At 36.2% G+C, this 12,165-nt stretch overlaps 1 long non-coding RNA gene across 1 annotated transcript; it reads left to right on the top strand.

The window, feature by feature from the left end:
* The first annotated feature begins 661 nt into the window (after window positions 1-661).
* LOC115611275 lies at window positions 662-11,409 on the top strand. Its single transcript, XR_003992523.1, has 3 exons — window positions 662-763; window positions 3,375-3,407; window positions 9,168-11,409. It is a non-coding gene; the product is annotated as an uncharacterized LOC115611275 (long non-coding RNA).
* Window positions 11,410-12,165: the final 756 nt, after the last annotated feature.

The following is a 12,165-nucleotide window of genomic DNA, read 5'->3' on the forward strand; positions in this document are numbered from 1 at the left end:
AAGGATCAGCATTAGGGAAGGATGGAAGGACTTGTGATTTTTCCACAGAAAAGCAAAACTCAAGAACATTCACATTGTTCAAAATTTCTGGCAAATCTTCTGATAAAAGTATAAAAAGACACAAGGTCAGCAAAAAAACAAAACACCAACATAGTATAACTTAGAAATCAATGGGCTTCCTTGTGAAAATTTTTCTGGTTTAGGGTGGAAAAAAAAATGTATCATAAGAGCTACAATGCCACAGTGATAAAAAACATTTTCACTCTCACAAATTCTCTGTAAAAAATAAGATAGTTAAAGTCTACTATACAGTAGGCATGATCTTCACCAAGCTTAACATTTTGCCCTAAATATTCTCAGGGAAGGAATAATCATGCCAAATCAAAACAGTAGTTACTCAAAACCAGGGCACTAATGGCATGCTGCTCAGAGAACTCAGGCTAGCTGACATAATTTTCAAATCCAAAACATATGCCATGTAGATATTATAAGACTTAAATTACGGAGATATTCTAGACCACAAGTAATTTGCTCAGCTCCTTGGTTAAATGTGCCTTTATAGCTCTGATTGACATTTCACGCTTAGGGATATACATCACAAAGAAATGTATAATCAGGGTTCGGCACTAGGTGGTGTGGAAGAGCTAGTCAGTGTGAAAGCATAGTTGCGCAGATCTTGAATGGACTAATACTAGCCTTTTGTTGCAGGTGATGCAGCAAGACTTGTTCTTCATAACTCATCTGGTTCTCTAGACTTGATCAGGTACTTTGATTTACTTTTCATATTTGTAAATGCATGTTAAGATGATGTTCGAAGTTGTACTTCTTTCTCCATTGTCTGGAGTTACAAATACATTCCCATAAGTGAAAACAGCCTTTTCATGCTGTTTTATCACTGAAGAGCTTCTACAACCTCACCTTATAAAGTCTGAAATAAACATTTTTCAAAGGTCTGTATTTAATCTTAGCTGGTGTTTGGCATAGACTATAGAACAATTATGTTCTCTTTTTCTCTTTTTTATTTTTTTAAATGACACAAGTGCAAGTAAATATGAGAGAACGCCTCGTTGCATCAAAGTGTTGTAGCCATGAAAAATGTACAGCTAGTTTTCCAAATATTAAATATATATATATGAAGTCAAAGATTAAATATAAAACAATGTATTCAACTCTATATTGAGCTGTACGTTGTTTAAAATCCCTCTGCTTAGAAGATGAGCAGATATTGTAAATAACAAGTGACCTCACTAAGTAAATAATAATATTGTGCTTAAAAAGGAGACAGTGATATAAGAATTCAAACTCAGGATCTGTAAATCTGTACAGTGGTAAATTCAGTTGGAAAATTGAAGACTCAGTGTTTTCGGTTATATTTAAATTAGTCTAAAATGATGTATTTGTTTATGCATTTATTTTATTTATGTATTTAGTCTAAAATTATATGTTTATTTAAATGAGTCTAAAATTATGTACAGCTACATGTACACTAAACAGCTGATATACTGCACGAAAGAAAGTATACTTACCTATCTTTACTAGATTTCCAGGCCAATAGCATTTTCTGTGTTTGCCTGAGGGTAAAATTGACTTCAGGGGCCTCTCAATTTTATTTCTAAGGGTAGGTGTTCTTTAGTGGGTTGATCTTAAAAGTTTAGGAGGTTAATTTCCCATGTTTAAAGCAAGATTTCTCAAGATACATAATTATTTCTATAACCTAGAAATCCATAACAGAAAATATTGCAAAATCAGCCTCTCCCTAGATATCAAGAAGCCAAATTTCTAGCTGCAATGAGCTTGTGCAACTGCTTTAGCAGCCATCTGTGACAAGTGGGGTCCAGTTACCAAACACATAAAATGTATTGAAAGGATTAAAAACCATGTGATCTTTTCAAATATCACAATTTCAAGGAGTCCATACTTGTTAAAAGAACAGTTGGGGTGAATATTGTCTGAACTTGTCACCTATCCCTAATTTAGATCTATATCATAATGAAGACAACATTTAAATTATCAACTTCTGTACTTGCTTAGCACCACAGACACTACTGTTAAAAGAGTTACTGTCTTGGCAAGAAGTGAGACTTGACCCAAGGAAAAGACTTTTAGCATAAAACAGGCCCTAGAGCTGTGTGAAGTTGCAGCAATGGCACTCTATCCATGCATTCACATCCTATTAAAAGAAGTCTGTGGATTGCATCAGAGTGGTGTCACAGGCACTGATGCAAAGATGCAACCTAAATAGAAAAAAAAAAAAAAAAAACAGAAGAGAGAAGGAATGAAATGAAAGCAATGGTGGCAAACACTGCAATAAGCAAATAAGCAAATAAACTTTTCTGTCACCAAACCACAAAATATACATGGCAAACCAGTAGAATATGACCGCCAAAAACTTTTCATTTAACTGTAGACACTTACTCAATTTGATGTATTTATAGGTCTTTAATTCTCTCCATCTCCTAATAACATGCCTTTTAATTTGCAGGGTATAAACTACAGTACTTTGTGGTAATTGGTTAATCAATCAAAAGAATTCTCATTTATACCCATGCTCTCATGGTCTAAGGAGGTCATTTTAATATTGTGCAAATACCTTCAAGCAAACCCAACGGACAAATTAGGTAAAAAGTGCTATAAACAGTTAGTTTCCTATAGCCATGTGCAGTGTTTATACTCTGCTGTTAAACACTGTAGGTTGATTTTATTGAGCCTTTTAAGTATAATAAGCATAGATATTACTTATTCCGCCATATGGTTTCTACACATGGACAGGCTTCAAATAATGATGGAAACTCTAATTGCCTCTTACTTGCGTTATTTGTCTATGTGATCAAAGTTAACTCATTTGCACTGAGAATCTGTATATACAGGGCTATATGCATAACTGCTTCTGTGCTTAACTACTGGTTGTGCAGAAGGAAGCCTGTATGTGGTATGTGATCAGCAGCAGAATGCAGAACAAAAATTTAATGTCCAAAAAAAAGTGAATATTATGTGCTAGAATATTATTATTTTTCCTTGGTCTTTATTGTAGACAACTACCAGAAAACATAACATTCCAATTAAACAACTTTGATTAAACTGTACCCTACTATCATGTATATAGCACATTTAAGACAGTGGACTGAAGCGGGTTTGCTTTTTCTTAATTAAATATTATGCTCTGATTTCATTCATTGCATCCTCTAAAAAGGATTTTTAGCAAGAATCCAGTAAATTTAGAACTGGAAAATTAAGTAACCAATAGTATTTGTCATCTAGAAGTGGATAATTCACAAAACATTTCTATGGCATCAGGACTGGCAGTTTTAGCAAGTCATATTGAGATACACAGAGACATATATACTGAAGAAGTACTGCTTTCTGTTTTGTTTTAGATTGGAGTACAGCTAGACAGATATTGTAAACAGGTAAGCACTTTTCCCCCCTTTTCTCAAGAAAAGGCACCCTGACATTCAGTACAACTCAATTTGAGATCATTTCATGATGAAGTTCTGTTTCATAACACTCAAAGAACCCAAATCTTACTTTGCGATCTTTTTGACTAATATTTTTGCATGGAACACTCCTCACCCAAAATTACCATAAAAATCATTTTAGCCAAGATAAAAATATCAAATCTTAAAATGGTAGGCAGCTGACATTTCTCTTAGATCTTTGTTTGAACCAGTGTTGTTTTAAACCAGCATTTCACACTATCAATAATACTCAAATGTATTAGAACGTAAACAGAACTACATAAGAGGAGTTTCTTGTGATACGTTAAATTCTATTGCCTAAATGTCTATGCTTGTTTAGGTTGTTATTCAACATGTATGATGTCCTGGTATGTCATTAAGCTTTCAAATGTTATTGGTGAAGTAAGTACTAAGTTGATTTTTAGAAGAGCAATTAGTATGTGAAATCTTCTATGTAAAACCTTTTCAGTAAAAAATGTACAGAGGAGCAAATAAAGGGTAGTATAATGCATAAGCTAGTGTCAACAGAGAAAAATTGGAGACACATCCACCCCGGTGTAACTTCTCTCACATCTGTGGTGAATTATGCTCATGTTTTTGTAAGATTATTTTAAAAAAGAAAGAGTAGACTGAGGAACACTAAAGTGTAGGTTATCTGAGTGGCAGCTAGGACATACCTGAGCAACAGAACTATTCTCCTCTATATGCCTGCCTTTGTCCCACCATGTCATTTTGTTCAATTTAAAGACAAAATTTTCACTAGCCATATGCTTCATTTGGCCATTTTTGTTCAAAGTTCTCATTTAGCAAAAAGGCACTTAATACACCTGCACATCCTATTCATTTGCTGATAAAACATACAAGGACTGGAGATTATTTTTTTTCCAGAATATCTAAAGTTAATATTGAAAGACAGTTTTAAAAGTAACTTCAGAGTGGAGTATTAGATGGTGCTTGTAGGCACATATAGTCTGTTTCATCATCACTATTTGCTGGTTTTCTTGTGTATGGTACTTTTTAATCTCACAACGTAGATAGCATTGTTTGGACAAAGTAATAAAATGAAATACCCATAACAACATAGGTCTATATCAATAGACCACCACCACAAAAAAATTTGTTTCTTACAGTACATTCATGTTCTTTAAAACCTGGTGTCTCATTCAAATATAATATCTTACTCACAGCATCCGCCTTGTTTGATGGCTAAGTAAATCATGTTTAATTTAAAATGAAATGCCAGGGTTGATAGATTTCTAACAATTGCTCTGGCAGAGAGATGTGCAAGTGACCATCACAGGCAGTAGTTTTAGCTTTTGTTACAGTTTCCCTAGCGAAGTTGGAGTAACACACCACAGGATCACACAATTTACTTTCTAAACATATCTCTGTTGTGTTAAACAGAGTTAGTCTGTTAAAGTAATTCCACTGACACCCCTTCTGCAAGATAAAAAAACAATCAAAATGACAAAACAAAACAGTCCTTCACTTGCTACTCCACAGAAGACCAGGCAGTACTGCTTACATTGTTGTCTGCTACCACCACTGCATAGAGGAGCTGGGCTACTCTGTTATGAGAGGCAGAGATGTCCTAGCAAGACCTGTAGAGCAAACTTGGCACATACCTGAATTTGAAATACTTTGTTCTACTTCTCCCAGATAAGAACGAAATTAGGGTTAACACAGACTGGAGACCCACAGTGGCTGCCATGTCAAAAAACTTTATTCTGTCCAGAGCACAAAATAAAATTCACATCATCTTTTTGTCAAGTAGACTGATACCATTTAGTAACTGACACATGTGATGAAATCTCAACAGAAATGAACAGACACTGTGTGGCATTATTCAGTCCATGAAGTAAAAAAGAGTTTAATAAAAGAAGAGCGAACCTGTGTAGCCATACATAAGCACTTATGGCAAAACACTGGCCTACAAGAGTCCTTTTGTGTTTTCTTTCAGGTTTTCACTCATTTTCTATATATAGACAAACTTGTTTTCACTTGTATGTTCAACTTACTGTAGAGGACTATGAGGAATAGAGAAAAACCTTATAGAATGTATTGAGTTGATTTACCGCAAGTCAAGCAAACAAATAGAAAAGAACTCATTTTCAGCTATTTCAAGGAATTGGTTTGTCTAATTTCTTAACTGATGATTACATTTATTTATTTTTAATTCATGGGTAAGTGCAAATAAAAGTGGCAGATTATTCTAAAGTTCTGAAGGGTGAATAAAACATCAATCCAAGATATTCCCTGCAGCTTTTAGATACAGACAAACACCTCTGCATGGTAACTATGTTATCTCACAGGAATCTCTAGGGAAGAAAGGAAGGTATGACTACTCGAAATATGCATTCCCTCATTTATTTTTGTCTTGAACAATCATGGCCCAGAGAAGATATTATATAAATAGTCTCTTATTTATTTTTTGCTCACTGAACTCATCTTCAGAAGAATGAGAAAATTAGAAGAAATTTTCAGAAGGAAAACACTTGTCTGCCATACGAACATTCTAGGGAGTTGGGAATTGTTGGTGTATTGGAAACTGTGGATCTTCAGATGCAAACTTCACCATAATACTAATCATAGAATCATAGAATAGTTAGGATTCAAAAAGACCTTAAGATCATCCAGTTCCAGCCCCTCTGCCAAGGCTACGGATGCCTCACGCTAGACCATGTTGCCCAAAGCTCTGTCCAGTCTGGCCTTGAACACTGACAGGGATGGAGTATTTACCACTTCTTTGGGCAACCTGTGCCAGAGCCTCACCACCTTCGCTGTAAAGAACTTCTTCTTTATATCTAATCTAAACTTCCCCTGTTTAAGTTTGAAGCCATTACCCTTTGTCCTACCACTACAGTCCCTAAGGAAGAGTCTCTTTCCAGCATCCTTGTAGGCCCTCTTCAGATATTGGAAGGCTGCTATGAGGTGTCCACACAGCCTTCTCTTCTCCAGGCTGAACAGCCCCAACTGTCTCAGCCTGTCTTCATATGGGAGGTGCTCCAGCCCTCTTATCATTCTCGTGGCCCTCCTCTGGACTCGCTCCAACAGCTCCCTGTCCTTTTTATGTTGAGGACGCCAGAACTGTACACAATACTCCAAGTGAGGTCTCACGAGAGCAGAGTAGAGGGGCAGGATCACCTCCTTTGACCTGCTGGTCACACTTCTTTTGATGCAGGCCAGGATACGGTTGGCTTTCTGGGCTGCAAGCGCACACCGCCTGCTCATGTTAAGCTTCTCATGGACCAACACCCCCAAGTCTTCCTCCGCAGGGCTGCTCTGAATCTCTTCTCTGCCCAACCTGTAGCTGTGCCTGGGATTGCCCCGACCCAGGTGTAGGACCTTGCACTTGGCTTGGTTCAACTTCATGAGTTTGGCGCTGGCCCACCTCACAAGCGTGTTGAGGTCCCTCTGGAAGGCATCCCTTCCTTCCAGTGTATCAACCGAACCACACAGCTTGGTGTCGTCGTCAAGCTTGCTGAGGGCGCACTCAGTCCCACTGCCCACATCACTGATACAGATGTTAAACGGCGCTGGTCCCAGTACCGACACCTGAGAAACACCATTCGTTACCTGTATTACATAAATTATTTGGTGATGTCGTACTTTAGTTTCTACACTCAGAATATGAGTAAATTACAGAGATGTTACTGGGAGGAATCTCTGCCATACTGGTTATTTTGATTCTTTCATTCTAAAAGAGATAACGTTACACAAATCACAGTGTAAATATCTTTTATAAAGTCAAAATACAAATATGTCAATACAGTATTAACATAAACTATGGAATAATACAGTATTAGTAAAAGTTACTGTCATTTAAAGTAAACTGAAATTTTTTTAAAAAATTATAATTTTAATTTAAAACTCCATGTTATTTCACTGAAAATGCTTCTTCTGGGGGGTTGGAACTAGATGATCTTAAGGTCCTTTCCAACCCTAACCATTCTACGATTCTATGAAAAAAAAAAAAAAAAATTTACCACCTTGCTGTTCAGCTAAACCAAAATCACACTGCATTTATATAGTAAATTTAATGTGATATTCTCACATATAAGAACCAAAATATTTCAGAGGGATAGAGAATGAATTTCATCCCAATATGTAATGATCTTTTTTGTCTTGAGCAAAACTCAGCAAAACAGTTTTAGTGATGTAATATTTCTTGGACAGAAATCCAATAACAGGGAAACCAAGTTATTCAGTTATGAAAGCTGACTGTCTGGAGACATGCTATTAAACAACACTTGAGCTTTCTGTTTATTTTGGTGGTATTTATAGTTATGGCTGTGCATTTGTGGCTTGCTCTTGCTAAATATTTCTCAACTGCAGTTGCTGTAGTAGACAACAAAAGTCAGCATAGCTTCAGCCTTATTGTTTTTCTATGGAGGAAAATGGAGAGGCAACGCAAGACTTTGTTGCTGTTCACTTTGCTTCTACATCTTATTCTTCAGTGTTCTGCTACTTTATGAATGCATTTATATTACTTTTTATAAAGGTATATGTATTCCCCATTATTATAGTACCTGAACATCCTATATATGAATGCTTGTATGCTCATAGCTCTATTTGAGATGGAAAATAAAAGTAATCCTGCCATAGAGCTGTGGGGCCTAGTTTGCAGTGGTCTATTGTTGTTTTAAAAGCAGCCCTACCACTAACCTCACAACTATCTGTCCAACTTCACTGCTGCCTACCACTGAATGCCAGCAAAGAAATTCAGAAGAATTCTGACTATTTTGTTCAGTGACAGAGAGGGCACAGGTATTTTATAGCTCTGGGTTTGTTACCTCAAGCACAGTTCAACCAAATTTTTGTTTCAAATAAACTGAAAAGTCAGAGGAGGGAATGTAAGAGGCCTTCTCAAAAGCTAACTTGCATTCAGTTACCTTGTTTCATGTCAACACCAGGATGGATACCCTGGGCTGGTAGCATATATTCCTCTTTTACCAAATAACACTCTGAGTACTATCATGGCTCTATGCATTACCAGACTGGTATGGAAATGTGCTCCAAAAAGTTACTTAAATCCAGATTTAGTGCATGCTCAGGAATGCTCCTCATATGCTCCAGATACCTTGTATGCTCTAGGTGAGAGACACTGGTGGCTGCGTTTTTGGGTTTTGGCTGTAAAACGGAGTAAAGGATGGGAAGTCTTGATGCCTGCAGCCAAAGTATGATGCCACTCACCTTTTCTCTCTTCTCTTGGGGTGCTCATCATCAGGGCATACCTCATGGGTCTATGGGTGCCTGGCCTCCCAAGTCACCACAAAAAGCCAATGCCATCACGCAGGAAGAAAGCCAGAAGTGTGGACCAGTGGGATTTATGGGAACAAGCCATATGCCATGGAAGAAGCGCATGTGTCTATTCATCATATGTCTTTTAATATTCGAAGTGCCTAGTGTCAAGGGAACAATATGCAAATAATAAAATTATTAGTATATTAATTAACGCAAATTATAACTTACTATATGAAGATAAAGTTCATCTATAAATAATTTAAAATAATAAAAATGTATTAATGTAAAAATGTTTGATGAGAAAGTTCTGTAATTGTTCTGCAGGTATGTTTCTGGATTATGTCACCCCTTCTTTTCTTCAAGAATTACACCTAGCTTGGATTACTGTTTCAGACTTCTGTGTATTTTATGAGATGAACACAGATGGACAATACACTATTAACCCCCCAAATCTTATCTTTGCCACAGAATTCCTGCTGGAGATATGAGGATCCTTTGGGGATAATGACACGTAAACCAGAAAATAGTCTCTGCCTAGTCCATGTATGGAATCTGACTTCAAACAAGATGTCCTCTATATATCAATCTCTGCTTTTTACTCTAAATGCTAGAGCCAACGTCACTTTCTTCCTGTTATTTTCTATAACAAAGTGCTAGGATCACATCCTGCTATCACTCATCAAGTAGGGTATTTTAGCTAGATTAAAGGAAACTGAGGAGGCATAGTCCTGAAAAGCAGTGAATTGTTTTGCACTCTGATCCAATAAGGTAAAGATTTCTTGTATGCTTCAGTGGCTCAACGAACAAAGTGTATCTGCAATTTGGAAATCTTAGGTAATAAGAAATTTAGACACCTCGGTCTCTAATCTCTCCTGTTAGAAAATTTTATCTCTGTGTTTACCAGGTATTCATAAATATACATGCAGACATAAATATATTTCAGAGGTGCAATTGCAGACCAAATATACATGCTTTTCATCCTCTCATTATCCTTCACATTAATTTTGTATTTTTTTTGTCAGTTATGTTAGTGGCTGCCACTCAGTTTGCTCCTTACACAGCAATATCTCAGTGTAGAATTGCTCATCACCCTTCATTCAGATTAAACAGAAGGAAGAATTAAATCTCTCTTAAACGCCAATTAAATGCTGAAACAGTGGGCTGTCACCATCCACAGCAAGGTGCTGCTTGAAAAGGCTAGTCAGAAGCTAAGCCATGAGAGCAAAAACACTAGCTGGAAAAGCAACAGCAAACATGGGATCCCCATGGTTTGAGTGGCTGCAGCTGTGCAAGCGAAGCAGCAGGCCAACAGGCAGGCAGCGGGTGGTGTGTGCTGAATGGACCTGGGAGAAAGCCAAACAGCACATTTTCCACTGGCCGAGATAGTTACAGAAAAGGCAAATCCAGGAATCTTAACATGTAAGATGCCCTCCCTAGTTGTTCCCAACATACTGGGAGAAAGGGTAGATGATTAAAAAATCCCAAACTATTCCCATGCAACATCTAAACCATACAGTAAATTATTTTTATTCTGGCAATCAATGAAGAAGGCTCCATGTACTGGCTAATTGCTCAGGATGAAAGGGCTGGTGGTTGATATTGTTTAATATCACTAGCAGCAAAGTCAGTGGAGTGACAATAAAACTTCCTACTACAGTTTACAGTTTTTGTTTGGGGAAAGCTGACAAATAGATTGCCTCTGAGGTGTCTTTTAATAGAATAGGTTGGAATGTATCATAAAAATATTTAAAAAGTGAAAGGCATGGAAAATATCCTCTTGTTGCAATGACTTTCATTTTGGTACAAATTGGAAAAACGGGTTTATGTTATTTAAATTTGTAGTTGGTTGCATTTTTATACTTAATATGGTTTTATTTTATATTGACAATGATGTGATTTATAACGGTTTCTCACATACTCCCATAATTCTAATATATGTTTCATGGAAGTCTTGTGAAATATTTCCTGAATCCACCAGTAACTCATATCTGACAAACCTACTGTTATCATTAGTGTGAGAATGTGAGATTTGATTTAGCTCAAATTCTGCTTTCAATCAGAAATCCTCTTTGACTTGCTATAGCAGACATTTTGGAGAGGTTGATATGTTCTGCTCTTTAATTCTACTTGTTCTCTTCTACTTTAAATTGTCAAATTAAGGCATAAAACCCACACCTCCCTCATGAACCTCAAATTCGTTCTTGTTTGTGAATGTGACAGTATCCTTTGTTTGAGGAATGAGACCATCTATCAAATATCTTGCTAATTTACCCTTTGGAATTTGTTAACAAGGCAGGATTTGGTTTTCGGCTGACCAAAGCAGTATTTTCTGTAATAGGTGTAGGTAGTTTATTAACTTCCATGAGCTCTCATGGGAGTGGAAAACTATTTGTCCAAAGCTGATTCATATTTTTCTGTGATGCAATCAGATATTCATGACTTGAATCAGTTGATACTGTAAATGTTCTGCCTTTCATGCAATTACGTGTGCATGAACTATCATCTTGAAAGGTTTAGTAAGAATTAAGGTCTTGTCAACCTCGTCAACCTAAGAAATAATTACATATAATGAAAGAATAAAATGAGAAACATAGGGAAAGAGTGACAAACTGCTGATAAAATGTAGATTTAGGGTACTGACATAAAAATCATTTGTATGTAAGTATATATATATACTGGCATTAAAGTAATTTATACTAATTTTGATTTTCACACAGAGAATTGTGAAAAAAAATCATTCTGTTAGCCTCCAAATTCTTTTTTTTTCAATAACAATAAATGTGAATGACAACCAGTCTCTTTCTTACAAGAAAAACATTACTATATGTTACAGAAGTCTTTAATTCCACCACGCAATTTTCTATCACAGTAAAAAATTCTGATATTTTTTTTTTTTTTTTTTTAACTTAGGGTCTTGGACATTCTCTTTAGCAGGTAATTTCTAACTCTGAAAATATCTAAAGCAATGTACAGTGAGGTTAATTTGTCAGAACTAAAAGCACTGGGTGATGGGTCTAGGAAGCTGGAGATTGCGAATGTCCAACTGGAACATTTAAGAAGAGGTGGAGGAATAGAAGAATAGTCTTTTTCTCCTTATTCATTTCTTGCTTAGAAGAGATTCTGATAACTCTATGTTGCAGTGAAAATTATAGAAGAATAATAATGTTAAAACCTCAGATTGTTGTTTCCTGAGTTCCTGGCCTGATAACTTCCTATGAATGTGCTTTTTTTTGTTCTCCAGTTATCTTGATTCTTACACAGTCCTTCCCACTTTGAAGTCAGAAAGGTTCACCAGAATTAATTCTGTTCTCAGAATTCTCTGAAAAATAAGAGTTATAATTTTTATTTTTTACTTCTGATACAGAATAAGAGTAAGGTCATACCTGTTTTGCATGACAAAGCATAATACAAAAGATATTGAACAAGCTCTAAGAGGACCTTTCATAGTCACTTGCAAATTTGCATT

Source organism: Strigops habroptila, chromosome 1 (assembly GCF_004027225.2).
Source record: "Strigops habroptila isolate Jane chromosome 1, bStrHab1.2.pri, whole genome shotgun sequence".
In the NCBI taxonomy this organism is placed as follows: Eukaryota; Metazoa; Chordata; class Aves; order Psittaciformes; family Psittacidae; genus Strigops; species Strigops habroptila.